This window comes from Caretta caretta, chromosome 2 (assembly GCF_965140235.1).
Source record: "Caretta caretta isolate rCarCar2 chromosome 2, rCarCar1.hap1, whole genome shotgun sequence".
In the NCBI taxonomy this organism is placed as follows: Eukaryota; Metazoa; Chordata; order Testudines; family Cheloniidae; genus Caretta; species Caretta caretta.
The window spans coordinates 145,097,100-145,111,060 of NC_134207.1; the positions used below are offsets into that span (position 1 = coordinate 145,097,100).

Sequence of the window (13,961 nt, forward strand, 5' to 3'; positions counted from 1 at the left end):
TCCTAGTGACTTCAGATAATGTGTGTTAAGGGCTGGTTATAGTTTAGAGATTAAGGTTATTTCTACAACTGACAAAGATCTTACTTTAGCTCAAGTAGGTAAAGTGTGGTGTGTGGCATTAGAGAGCCAGCTGCTAGTCCCAGCTCTTCAGGTGTGTGCTGTTTTAGTATTGGAAGTATAGTCTTTCCTTATTTAATGTTCAAGCCACTAATCCTGTTCCAATAAGACTGATTTTGAACCCCCAAATAAAACAAAACAAAACAACAACCGTGCCTTCAGATTAGAATTAAGTATCACTGATTTCTAATAAATTGACTAAGTGCATAGGGCTGGCATTTTCAGTGGGATTTATGTACCTGCCTTACTTAGGCTTCGTTGAAAATCCCATTAACATGGCTCCTTGTTGTAATAGTTGCAACTTAACTGCCTCTACCTACCAACTGAAATCACATTATACCAGAAAATCTGGATAGATGGATTTAAAATAATAATAATAATGATCAGTTTGTGCAAGAGGCAGTTTTCAATAATAAAATGCTTATGAAAATGCCGTTACTGGAGAATTAGATGTGATTTGCTGTCAAAGCTCATGGGTGGGGAGAGAACAAAAAAAAAAAATAGGACTACTTTTCAAAAGTGAAAGGAGACTCCAGGATTCAGTAAAATTATTGCTCCTGCTTTGTCTATTAAAAATACCCTCGTGACCAGGGGTGGCCAACCTGTGGCTCTGGAGCCACATGCGGCTCTTCAGAAGTTAATATGTAGCTCCTTGTATAGGCACCGACTCCAGGATTGGAGTGACAGGTGCCAACTTTCCAATGTGCTGGGGGCTGCTCACTGCTCAACCTCTGGCTCTGCCACAGGCCCTGCCCCCACTCCACACCTTCCAGCTCCCTCCCCTCAGCCTGCCGTGCCCTCGCTCCTCCCCCCTCCTACCCAGAGCCTCCTGCATGCCACGAAACAGCTGATCGGGAGGTGTGGGGAGGGAGGGGGAGATGCTGATCGGTGGGGCTATCGGTGGGTGGGAGGCACTGGGAGCGGGGGGAGGGAAGCTGATGGGGGGCTGCTGACGTATTACTGTGGCTCTTTGGCAACGTACATTGGTAAATTCTGGCTCCTTTTCAGGTTCAGGTTGGCCACCCCTGCTCTGGGCCTTGGGGGAATAGGTCTATTTCTAAACGGGATAAGGTACAAAGGAATAAAGAACGAAGTGACCAGGTAAGCCCTCCAACTTAATTAAGGAAGATCTGGGAGGTTTTCTACAGTGAGGATTTACAATAGAAAAGCACTAGACATAACATACAGATTTCTATTAATGTCTTTATTAATCTCATTTTGATACAGTATAACAAATACGACGTTGTCTTGACATTCACATTCATTCACATCCCGTAACATTTAGTTTCCATAGCACTTTTCTTTTTCTCTAGGCTTTAGAAAAGAAAGAATGCATAAGCTTCCAGAGCAGCACAGGCACATAAGGTGCCTGCTGGTATATGTAAACCAAGAATTACCATGATGTAAAGAAAACTGGCTCCAGTTTCACAAAGGGTGAAATTTACCTGCAAGGGGCTAGCACAATGTCTATGCACCAAACTAAGTCTCTCTTAAACTATGCTGCACAGAACAGGATGGAGGCGGTTGTATTACCTTAAACTGTGTTGAACTAGAAGCTCAGCTTTAGAAGTAGAGGGAGAAACCTTTATTTCAATGGTTGCCTTTCACACCATCTTAAGGGTAATAAGCAGAAGGTAGCCTTCTGCTTGCCCGGCTTCCCCTGTACTAGGGCCCAGCCCTCCATGGCATCATCTGGAGGCTAGCTAGCAAGGGTCGGGTTGGGGGCAGGGGCGATGGCTTGGGGACTTGGGGAGGTAACGGTGGGGCAGCACGAGGGAGGGAAGATTCCCCCTGGGGCGGGCCCTCTCCTATGCCCGGTGGTATTCCTGCTGCACCCTCCTCCACAGGCCCCGCCAGATGGTAGACAGCAGGGGCGGGGCTCTCCCGCTCGTCTGGGCATACTGGAGGAGGTGCCCCTTGGGCTCGAGTGGGTGCAGTGGTGGGCTGGGAAGGAGGAGGGGCAGCGCCGGGCAGCCAGGGGCACTGGCGATGACGCAGTCAGCACCCTGCCGAGGCTCGGGGATCCCAGACGCTCCTCCGTGCTGGGCCAAGGGGCAGTCCCTTCGGACGTGACCCATCGCCCAGCAGAGGTAGCACCGTGCCTCCCCCATTGAATAATGCACCCGGTAGCAGGTCCCCTGGTAGAGGACCAGGAAGGACCCCTCAAGCACCTCTCCGTCACACGTGCTGCCGGCAGCAGTTGAAGCTGCACCTGCTGGCGGAATGAGAGGACGTGACGGAGGGCAGGGTCTTTGCAGCCCAGTGGGAGAGGGCAGATAATGGAGATGGGTTTTCCCAGGGTAAAGAGGGTGGGTAACAGGGCAGCATTGGGAAGGAAGGGAGGGACAGAGGTCAGGACTATTCGGACGCCCAGGTCCTCTAGCGGCTCCAGGGGGACGAACATGCCCCCCCACCGCCAGGCTCTTCTCCACTGCCTCCTGGGAGGCGGCCTCCAATGCTAGGAAGAAGACAACTTTTCTGTACATTTTGGAGGCCGCCATGATGGCCGTGGGCCCCACCACCCTCGCCAACACCCGCCGTGCTTCCTGGTCCAGGTGGGGAAGGGGCCCTGGCTGCTATAGATGGTAGCAGAGGAGTGGTCAGAGGAGATGACATAGCGGCAGGCGGGGGGGCTGCCGCCACCTGGCTGTCTCCCCTAGGGATCGGGGGGGGGGGCACCCGCAGAGCTGGTGGAGGGAGCAGCGGGGAGGGACACCGCGGCCAGTGGCAGGGCCATGGCAGTGGGGGCAGTCCCTGCCATGGAGGTCCTGGTCTTTTTAGCATGGCCTTTCCCTTTCTCCTTGCCCTGGCCCTTCCCGCCACCTGGGAGGGTTCCCCCAGAATCTGAGGGGGCAAAGGACATGGCAGCAGCGGAGGTCACCAAAGGTCCATCCAGCTGAGTATCCTGTCTACCGACAGTGGGCAATGACAGGTGGCCCAGCGGAATTGAACCTAACGGGTAATGATCTAGTGATCTGTCTCCTGCCATCCATCTCCACCCTCCGGCAAACAGAGGCTAAGGATACCATTCCTTACCCATCCTGGCTAATAGCCATTAATGCACTTAACCTCCATGAATTTATCCAGTTCTCTTTTAAACTCTTGTTATAAGTCTTAGCCTTCACAACCTTCTCAGGCAAGGAGTTCCACAGGTTGACTGTGCACTGTGTGAAGAACTTTCTTTTGTTTTAAACCTGCTGCCCATTAATTTCGTTTGGTGGCCCCTAGTTCTTATATTATGGGAACAAGTAAATAACTTTTCCTTATTCATTTTCTCCATACCACTCATGATTTTATATACCTCTATCATATCCCCCTTAGTCTCCTCTTTTACAAGCTGAAAAGTCCTAGCCTCTTTAATTTCTCTTCATATGGGATCTGTTCCAAACCCCTAATCATTTTAGTTGCCCTTCTCCGAACCTTTTCTAATCCCAGTATATCTTTTCTGAGATGAGGAGACCACATCTGTATGCAGTATTCAAGATGTGGGCATACCATGAATTTATATAAGGGCAATAAGATATTCTCCATCTTATTTTCTATCCCTTTTTTAATGATTCCTAACATCCTGTTTGCTTTTTTGACTGCCGCTGCAGACTGCATGGACGTCTTCAGAGAACTATCCACATGACTACAAGATCTCTTTCCTGATTAGTTGTAGCTAAATTAGCCCCCATCATATTGTATGTATAGTTGCAGTTATTTTTTCCAATGTGCATTACTTTACATTTATCCACATTAAATGTCATTTGCCATTTTGTTGCCCAATCACTTAATTTTGTGAGATCTTTTTGAAGTTCTTCACAGTCTGCTTTGGTCTTAACTATCTTGAGCAGTTTAGTATCATCTGCAAATGTTGCCATCTCACTGTTTACCCCTTTCTCCAGATCATTTATGAATAAGTTGAATAGGATTGGTCCTAGGACTGACCCTAGGGAACACCACTAGTTACCCCTCTCCATTCTGAAAATTTACCATTTATTCCTACCCTTTGTTCCCTGTCTTTTAACCAGTTCTCAATCCATGAAAGGATCTTCCCTCTTATCCCATGACAACTTAATTTACGTAAGAGCCTTTGGTGAGGGACCTTGTGAAAGGCTTTCTGGAAATCTAAGTACACTATGTCTACTGGATCCCCCTTGTCCACATGTTTGTTGATCCCTTCAAAGAACTCTAATAGATTAGTAAAACATGATCTCCCTTTACAGAAACCATGTTGACTTTTGCCCAACAATTTATGTTCTTCTGACAATTTTATTCTTTACTATTGTTTCAACTAATTTGCCTGGTACTGATGTTAGACTTACAGGTCTGAAATTGCCGGGACCACCTCTAGAGCCCTTTTTAAATATTGGCGTTACATTAGCTATCCTCCAGTCATTGCGTACAGAAGCTGATTTAAAGGACAGGTTACAAAACATAGTTAATAGTGCCTCAATTTCACATTTGAGTTTTCAGAACTCTTGGGTGAATGCCATCTGGTCCTGGTGACTTGTTACTGTTAAGTTTATCAATTAATTCCAAAACCTCCTCTAGTGACACTTCAATCTGTGACAATTCCTCAGATTTGTCACCTACAAAAGACGGCTCAGGTTTGGGAATCTCCCTAACATCTTCAGCCGTGAAGACTGAAGCAACGAATTCATTTAGTTTCTCCGCAATGATTTTATCGTTTTTAAGTGCTCCTTTTGTATCTCGATCGTCTAGGGGCCCCACTGGTTGTTTAGCAGGCTTCCTGCTTCTGATGTACTTAAACGTTTTGTTATTACCTTTTGAGTTTTTGGCTTGCTGTTCTTCAAACTCCTTTTTGGCTTTTCTTATTACATTTTTACACTTAATTTGGCAGTGTTTATGCTCCTTTGTATTTACCTTACTAGGATCCGACTTGCACTTTTTAGAAGATGCCTTTTTATCTCTCACTGCTTCTTTTACATGGTTGTTAAGTCACAGTGGCTCTTTGTTAGTTCTTTTACTGTAGTTACTGAATTTGGGGTATACATTTAAGTTGGGCCTCTATTATGGTGTCTTCGAAAAGTGTCCGTGCAGCTTGCAGTGATTTCACTCTAGTCATTGTACCTTTTATTTTCTGTTTAACTAACCTCCTCTTGTTTGCATAGTTCCCCTTTCTGAAATTAAATGCCACAGTGTTGGGCTGTTGAGGTGTTCTTCCCACTACAGGAATGTTAAATTTTATGATATTATGGTCCCTATTTCCAAGCGGTCCTGTTATAGTTACCTCTTGGACCAGATCCTGCGCTCCACTCAGGACTGGATCGAGAGTTGCCTCTCCCCTTGTGGGTTCCTGTACCAGCTGCTCCAAGAAGCAGTTATTTAAAGTATTGAGAAATTTTGTCTCTGCATTTCGTCCTGAGGTGACATATACCCAGTCAATATGGGGAAAATCAAAATCCCCCACTATTCTTGAGTTCTTTATTTTTATAGCCTCTCTAATCTCCCTTAGCATTTCATCGTCACTATCATTGTCCTAGTCAGGTGGTCGATAATAGATCCCTACTGAAATACACTAGCCGATATCTGCGGTCCCAGACACAATCCTAGGAACCTCCCTCTTGCAGTGTCCAGTTATGCCCGCTGGACACTTCAAGCTTATATGAGTTCGTCAATTTAACAAAGAAATTGATATGTACCAGGCTTGTTATCCCAAGGGGAGTCGCAGACACACTTCAAACCAAACGCACTGCTTCAGGTAGAATAAACAAATGTATTAACTACAAAGATAGATTTTTAAGTGATATTAAGTGATAGGCAGAAAGTCAGAGTGGTTACCAAAATAAAATAAAATATAAGCACGCAGTCTAAACTCTCAACCCTATTAGACTGGGCAACATCTAGATTAAGCAGCTTTTCTCACCCACTGGATACTGCAGTCCTTAATATACAGGTTTGGCCCAGATTTAAGGAACAATCTCCTCTGTTGGAGTCTGGTCTTCTTTTATGTGTCTTAGTTGCTTGCGCTGAAGGTGGGGGCAGGAGAAGGGCCCAGAATGTGTCCACTCTGTCTGTTTTATACCCTCAGTCCATGTGCTTGGGGAGCACGAGGCCAGGCATGTCTGGGGTCATTGCTGAGTCTCTCCAAGCAAGGTTGAGCAATTCCCCTGGTGTGGCCTCACGCAGGTGAATCATTGTCCAGCAAGGGAGCTACAATGCAATGGTTGTTGATGGGTTGTTTGACACCCCACCTGGGCTTGGTTACTTTCCTTGCTGCCGCCTCTGGGGAGCTAATATCTGGCTGATTCCCCAACTTACAGCATGTTTTAATGACCATCGTACAACATAATTCTCCTAACTTCATAGGCATTAATGATACACATATATGGATAGAGAAATTACTTTCAGCAGAAAGGGTTCTGAAATGGTTCTGACTGCAGAGTCTGCTGAATCGAGGGGAGGCTTGTAATGAAATCTTAGCCACTGTCTTCCCTTCTTCGATTAAAGTCGCAAACTCAGAGTGAGTCCTGGGGCAGGCGATCCTTAAACTTGGACACTGCCATCCAAGAGTTGAAAGTATGTCTATTAAGGATTGCCTGCTGCTTGGCTATGCATAACTGGAGGCCTCCGGAGGAGTAGACCTTCCTACCGAAGAGGTCCAAACGCTTGGCTTCCTTGGCCTTTGGGGCCGAGGCTTGTTGGCTCTGTTCCTTTTTGTTGACTGCTGAAATGACTAGGGAACAGGGAGTTGGATGGCAGAACAGGAACTCGTAGCCCTTGGAGGGAGCAAAGTATTTCCATTCTACGGCCCTGGCCATCGGCGTGATGGAGGCTGGGGTCTGCCATATTGTTTTGTAATTCGTTTGTATGGTCTTTATGAGAGGGAGCGTGACTCTGGAGGGACCCTCGGGCGTCAGGATATCCTCCATTGGATCCTCCTGCTCAACTGTTTCTTCCACCTGGAGGCCTATATTGAGGGTGATCCTACGGAGCAGCTCCTGGTGAGGCCTGTGGTCCATCGGTGGCAGTCCTGAGACTGATGTACCTGCCACTGCCTCATCTCGGGAGGAGGAAGTGAGGTGCTGCAGGTTGCCCTCATCTAGACCCTCCTGTATGTGTCCTCATATGCCTGGGTCATTTCAGGGCCTTGAGGGGCTGACACCTCTCGAGGTGTCGCAGAGCTTAGCACCACCTCGGGTATTGGGCCTGGGGGCACCGGTTGCTCTTGTGGGTCCAGGGGTGGCCTAGAGAGAGTGACCTCCCTTGCCCTTGATGAGTGCCTGTGTGGCGACCTGGAATGGAGTCGCATAGATTGTCCGGACCTAGAGGCTCTGGAGGAGATGCCCTGTTGCTGGTGGTAGGCCCATGGGGTCCAGAAGGGCCACTGACCCGGAGGAGGCCACTGTGGCTGCCATGCTGGCTGGGATTCTCTGCTGGCTATTGTTCGATGTCTGCTATAGCTAGAGTGACTGGAGTCAGCCTTGGAGCCAGAGGATGCCAACAGAGAGGATCAGGGCGGTGCCGAACCTTGAGCAGTGGCAGGGTGCCAGGGAGCCGGGGAGCAGTGCCTGGCTGACCGGGAACGTGAATGGTACCAGAAGTCTCGGGACTGGGATCGGTGTCTCGCACTCAGTGCTGGTGAGGTTAGCGGTGCCGTACTCCGGTGCCGGGTGACCGATGGCTGGTTTGCCTCCAGTGCTGTAAACTCACGCTGGGTCGTGGGGAATAGTAGCTACAACACTGCCATGGAATTATAGGGACCTCAAGAGGTCATATAGTCCAGTCCCCTGCACTCAATGCTGGACTAAGTATTATCTAAACCATCCCTGACAGGTGTTTGTTTAACCTGCTCTTAAAACATCTCCATGATGGAGATTCCATAAGCTCCCTAGGCAATTTATTCCAGTGCTTGACCATGCTGACAGTTTCCAAGTTTTTCCTAATGTCCAACCTAAACTGTCCTTGCTGCAATTTAAGCCAATTGCTTCTTGTACTATCCTTGGACGTGACTGAGAACAATTTTTCTCCCTCCTCCTTGTAACAATCTTTTATATACTTTAAAACTGTTACCATCTCCCCTCAGTCTTCTTTCTCCAGACTAAATAAACCCATCTTTTTCCATTTTCCCTCATAGGTTATGTTTTCTAGACCTGTAATCATTTTTGTTGCTCTTCTCTGGACTTTCTCCAATTTGTCCACAGCTTTCCTAAAATGTGGCACCCAGAATTGGACACAATACTCCAGCTGAGGCCTAATCAGTGTGGAGCAGAGCAGAATTACTTCTCGTGTCTTGCTTACAACACTCCTACTAATACATCCTAGAATTATATTTGCTTTGTTTGCAACAGTGTTACACTGTTGACTCATATTTAACTTGTGATCCACTATGATCCCCAAATCCCTTTCTGCAGTACTCCTTCCTAAGCAGACGTTTCCCATTTTGTATGTGTACAACTGATTGTTTCTTCCTAAGTGGAGTACTTTGCATTTGTCCTTATTGAATTTCTTCCTATTTACTGCATACTATTTCTTCAGTTTTTCCAGATTATTTTGAATTTTAATCCTATACTCCAAAGCACTTGCAACCCCTCCCAGCTTGGTATCGTCAACAAACTTTATAGGTGTACTCTCTATGCCATTATCTAAATAATGGATATTGAATAGAACTAGACCCAGAACTGATCCCTGTGAGTCCCCACTTGATATGCCCATCCAGCTTGACTGTGAACCACTGATAACTATTCTCTGGGAATGGTTGTTTGTCTTAGCAATTGGCTGAACAAGAAATAGGACTTAGTGGACTTGTACGCTTTAAAGTTTTACATTATTTTGTTTTTCAATGCAGTTATGAAATTTTTTTACATACATTGCCCTTTCACAATAAAGAGATTTCACTACAGTACTTGTATGAGGTGAACTTAAAAAAATTAATTTAGTTTATCTTCTTCAGAGTGCAAATATTTGTAATAAAAATAATAGTTATCACTGCACACTTAGTATTCTGTGCTGTAATTGAAATAAATATATTTGAAAATCTAGAAAAACATCCAAATACATTTAAATTGGCATTCCATTATTAACCGTGCAATTAAAACTAAACTATTATTTTAATCTAGTTAATTTGTTTTGCATTAATCACTTGTGTTAACTGCAATTAATTGACAGCCTTGCTAGCAACCAGGGGGTTGGAAGATACCAATCTATTATCCATTCCCCCATAGAAGGGAGTGATTGCTGCCAAGTGAATCTTTAGAAAACTCACTGAAAGGCCTGACGACTTGAAATGTAAGAGGTAGTCTAAAATGTCCTGGATTCTTGCTTAAACAGGTTGTATCCCCCAGGCAATGGACCAAGCAGAGAACCTTTTCCAGTTGGCCAGTAAGCAGACATAATTGATTGGTTCCTACTGTTGGACAGAATCTCTTGAACCACCAGGGAATATTCCCACTCTTTATCTAGACACTCAACAACCATTCTGAGAGGTGGAGACTGATGGGTCTGGATGTAGCATTCGATTGCGTTCCTGTGATAGAAGGTCTAGGCAGAGAGAGAGAGAGAAAGAAGAGGTTGAACTAAGAGAGAGAGGAATTCAAAAACCAATACTCCCTTGGCCAGACCAGGGCCATCAGGATTAATTTGGTGTAGTCTTCCTTCAATTTGTGGATGATCTGCAGAATGAGAGGGATCAGGGAAAGGTGTACACTAAATCCCCAGTCCTCTTCTATGTGAAGGCATCAGTGAGGAAGCCTGGACTATGGAAGGCCTGAGAACAAAACTGACACTCCTGTTTTCTTTTGTAGCAAACAGGTTGACTGAAGATCCCATATGTGAAAGGTGGGCCTCATTATGCTGTCAGATCTACGGGATTTTTCCATTTGTTTCTCCTTTGATTTAATCAGTGAGTGGAACAGCTATGAAAAACCAGTAAAAAAGGTTTTCCCTATAGCAGGTTCAATTGTTGTAGCGCTAGAATTAGATGACCTTTTCTGGGGCTTCTGTCTCTCTTAGATGAAACATATTGTGTCTGGGAGGACAGAAAGGTTGTCTGTGACGGTGATCAGAATATTGCTGTGGGGGCTTATACTGATCCTTCTTAGAGGTTGGAGGATAAATTCTCAGAGAGCTGTTTGTGAATCTTTAAAAGAGTGAAACACCTCATCTCTCTAGTTTGAAAATAAAAACTGTCCATTAAAAATAAGCTGTCCACTTTAGATAAGCTATTACCAGCAGGAGAGTGAGTTTGTGTGTGTATGGGGGTGGGGGGGTGAGAAAACCTGGATTTGTGCTGGAAATGGCCCACCTTGATTATCATGTACATTGTAGGGAGAGTGGTCACTTTGGATAAGCTATTACCAGCAGGAGAGTGAGTTTGTGTGTGTGGTTTTTGGAGGGGGGTGAGGGAGTGAGAGAACCTGGATTTGTGCAGGAAATGGCCCACCTTGATTATCATACACATTGTGAAGAGAGTGGTCACTTTGGATGGGCTATTACCAGCAGGAGAGTGAGTTTGTGTGTGTGTGGGGGGGGGGGGGGAGGGTGAGAAAACCTGGATTTGTGCTGGAAATGGCCCAACTTGATGATCACTTTAGATAAGCTATTACCAGCAGGACAGTGGGGTGGGAGGAGGTATTGTTTCATAGTCTCTGTGTGTATATAATGTCTTCTGCAGTTTCCACGGTATGCATCCGATGAAGTGAGCTGCAGCTTACGAAAGCTCATGCTCAAATAAATTGGTTAGTCTCTAAGGTGCCACAAGTACTCCTTTTCTTTTTGCAAATACAGACTAACACGGCTGTTACTCTGAAACCTGTCATTAAAAGATAGATCATCTATAGATTATTGGATATCTGATGCTATTCTAGAATTAAATAACCATGGTACACTCCTCATGATGATTGCAGAGGCTATTGCTCTAGAGGTCTCATTAACTGCCAAGACAACTAAGGAGTTTGGTTCAAATAGAAAAACTCAAACCCTGGGAAGAGACAGTATACCTTTTTTCCATTTGCTTGGCTGTTAGGGCTAGCGATGCCAGTGTGTGCCTGTAGTGGGGTGGTTACTTGCTACGGCCCTGAAAGGGCTGAGGCCAGCCCTGGGAGAGGGCTGGGGCTGTGGGAAAAGCCCAGACTGATTAAGGGAGCAGCTGCAGCTGTGGCCAGCTCAATCAGGCCCAGCTGGCTCCTATAAGAGGCCGTGAGCCAGAAGCCCACTCACTCTCCCTCTGCCTGTAAGGTGCCAAGCAGGACACCTAGATTGGAGCAGGGCTGGGGAAGGGCCAGAGGCACTGTTCCCTCTAAGCTGTGTGTGCGCACGCAAATCCTAAACCCCGTGCATACGGCGAAACACTGTGTGCACAAAAATTTGCACAGAAGCACAATAATTTGCACAGAAGAATTTTTTGCGCATGCAGCCTGTCAAAAATTAGAGGGAACACTGGCCAGAGGAGCTGGGAGCTCCGGCCTGGAAAGCTTCAGGCTGCAGGCCGAATAGGTGCAGGGTTGTAGAGGGGCAGCACATGGCTAGGTGGAGGCGGCAGGTCCAAAACCCCCTTGCCTGTGATGAGTGATGTAGACACTGCAGTCTGTTCCCAATACAAGGGGCTAAGTGGGGACTGGCAGTAGCCCAGACTGAGGCGAGGTGGGGTTAGAGCGTGTGGGTTCCCCTGGGTGGGGAGACCCAGAACCTGAGAGTGTGGGGGTACTGCTGGGGGGGGCAGCACCCCAGAGAAAGGGGCACCGGGTCCTGGGAGGGTCACAGGGGGCCAGCGGTAAGGCGGATCACCAGCCTGCAGAGGGCGCTCCGGTGGCTGGACGAGCTAATTCCTGACGACTACCAGCAGGAGGCGCTGGAGGGGGTGAGTCTGAACCTTTACAGTGCCACATAGATTTGGCCAGCTGTAATAGGGCATCATTAAGAGGGAAGGCAACCCTTCTGGGGCTGAAGTCTGGCCACCAATTTGTACCAGCTCAGCTTGAATACTCAGAGTTGCAACCATTCTCCTGAGCAATTCCTGGTAGGACATGAACTGAAACTGAAGAAGCTGAAGTCAGGACCACTGAATAGTACAAGGATGGTGATGACTGGGCTGCTGGAGCTTGTTAGGATATAGATACTGCGGCCTGTCTGTAAAGGCCTATACTCTAAGAATTTAGGTGTATTCTTATCACTTAGCTAGTTATAGAGGTATAAAAGAAAATCAAAATCACTGTCTGCTAGTGTAAGGGTCTTCTCTTACTGTGACTGTCTGAGGCCCTGTTCTTAGGCTAAGGCCTTTGGCTAAGCATCAGAGGGAGCCATAAACTGGGAAGCGACCGGTCACATCCTCACATTCCAAACTATTCATGCTGAAATAAGGCAATCTGGGGCTGTTAGAAAGGTGATCTGATCTATCACCTCCCGAGAAAGGGAAGAGCCTAGAGGATGTAAAAGGAAGTTTAGTTTGATAGTTTTCTGTTCGGTAAGAACTCACTTGTCAATAGACACAGCTGGAAAACCCTTATGTCTTTATAGATGTAGTTGTGAAATCCTCACTTCTGTATTGTTTTGTCATTATAGTTCCCTTTGCCATTGTTTATTTACATGGTCTCTGTTTGGTTCTGTGATTGTTTCTGTCTGCTGTATAATTAATTTTGCTGGGTGTTGTCATAAATATAAAGGGAAGGGTAAGCCCCTTTAAAATCCCTCCTGGCCAGAGGAAAAATCCTCTCACCTGTAAAGGGTTAAGAAGCTAAAGGTAACCTCGCTGGCACCTGACCAAAATGACCAATGAGGAGATAAGATACTTTCAAAAGCTGGGAGGAAGGAGAGAAACAAAGGGTCTGTGTCTGTTTTGTATGCTGCTTTTGCTGGGGATAGAGCAGGAATGGAGTCTTAGAACTTTAGTAAGTAATCTAGCTAGGTATGTGTTAGATTATGATTTCTTTAAATGGCTGAGAAAAGAACTGTGCTGAATAGAATGACTATTCCTGTCTGTGTGTCCTTTTTGTAACTTAAGGTTTTGCCTAGAGGGATTCTCTATGTTTTGAATCTAATTACCCTGTAAGGTATCCACCATCCTGATTTTACAGAGGTGATTTCTTTACTTCTATTAAAAGTCTTCTTGTAAGAAAACTGAATGCTTTTTCATTGTTCTCAGATCCAAGGGTTTGGGTCTGTGGTCACCTATGCAAATTGGTGAGGATTTTTACCAAACCTTTCCCAGGAAGTGGGGTGCAAGGGTTGGGAGGATTTTGGGGGGAAAGACGTGTCCAAACTACGTTTCCCAGTAAACCCAGCTAGTTTGGTGGTGGCAGTGGAGATCCAGGGACAAAGGATAAAATTAATTTGTACCTTGGGGAAGTTTTAACCTAAGCTGGTGAAAGTAAGCTTAGGAGGTTTTCATGCAGGTCCCCACATCTGTACCCTAGAGTTCAGAGTTGGGGAGGAACCTTGACAGGTGTAAACTAATTAATGTGGTGGGATATAATTGGTTAAATAATCATGTTAGGATTGGTTAGTTAAATTTCAGTAAAATGATAGGTTAAGGTATAACTAAGGAGAACTCAAGTTTTACTATATAGTCTGCAGTCAATCAGGAAGTAAAGGGGGGGAATGGGAATGGGGAATTGGATTCATGTTTTGCTAAGGGGGGGGAATGGGAACAGGGACACAGGTAAGGCTCTGTGGTGTCAGAGCTGGGAAAGGGGACACTAAGGAAGGAAACTGGAATCATGCTTGCTGGAAGTTCACCCCAATAAACATCGAATTGTTTGCACCTTTGGACTTCGGGTATTGTTGCTCTCTGTTCATGCGAGAAGGACCAGGGAAGTAAGTGGGTGAAGGAATAAGCCCCCTAACAGAGCTGAAGGTACTTTGAGGTACATGCTGGTTCTCAGGGAAACTGTTAGCCACAGAGA

The 13,961-nt window shown here is 46.1% G+C and overlaps 1 protein-coding gene across 1 annotated transcript in view; it reads right to left on the minus strand.

Annotated features, from left to right (window-relative positions):
- Positions 1–1,306: 1,306 nt before the first annotated feature.
- The window catches only part of SRD5A1 (steroid 5 alpha-reductase 1), a 72,663-nt gene continuing 60,008 nt past the window's right edge, over positions 1,307–13,961 (minus strand). Inside the window, exon 6 of the mRNA XM_048839527.2 lies at positions 1,307–9,603. The gene's annotated coding sequence lies outside the window, so the exon portion shown is untranslated. The remainder of the gene's footprint in view (positions 9,604–13,961) is intronic.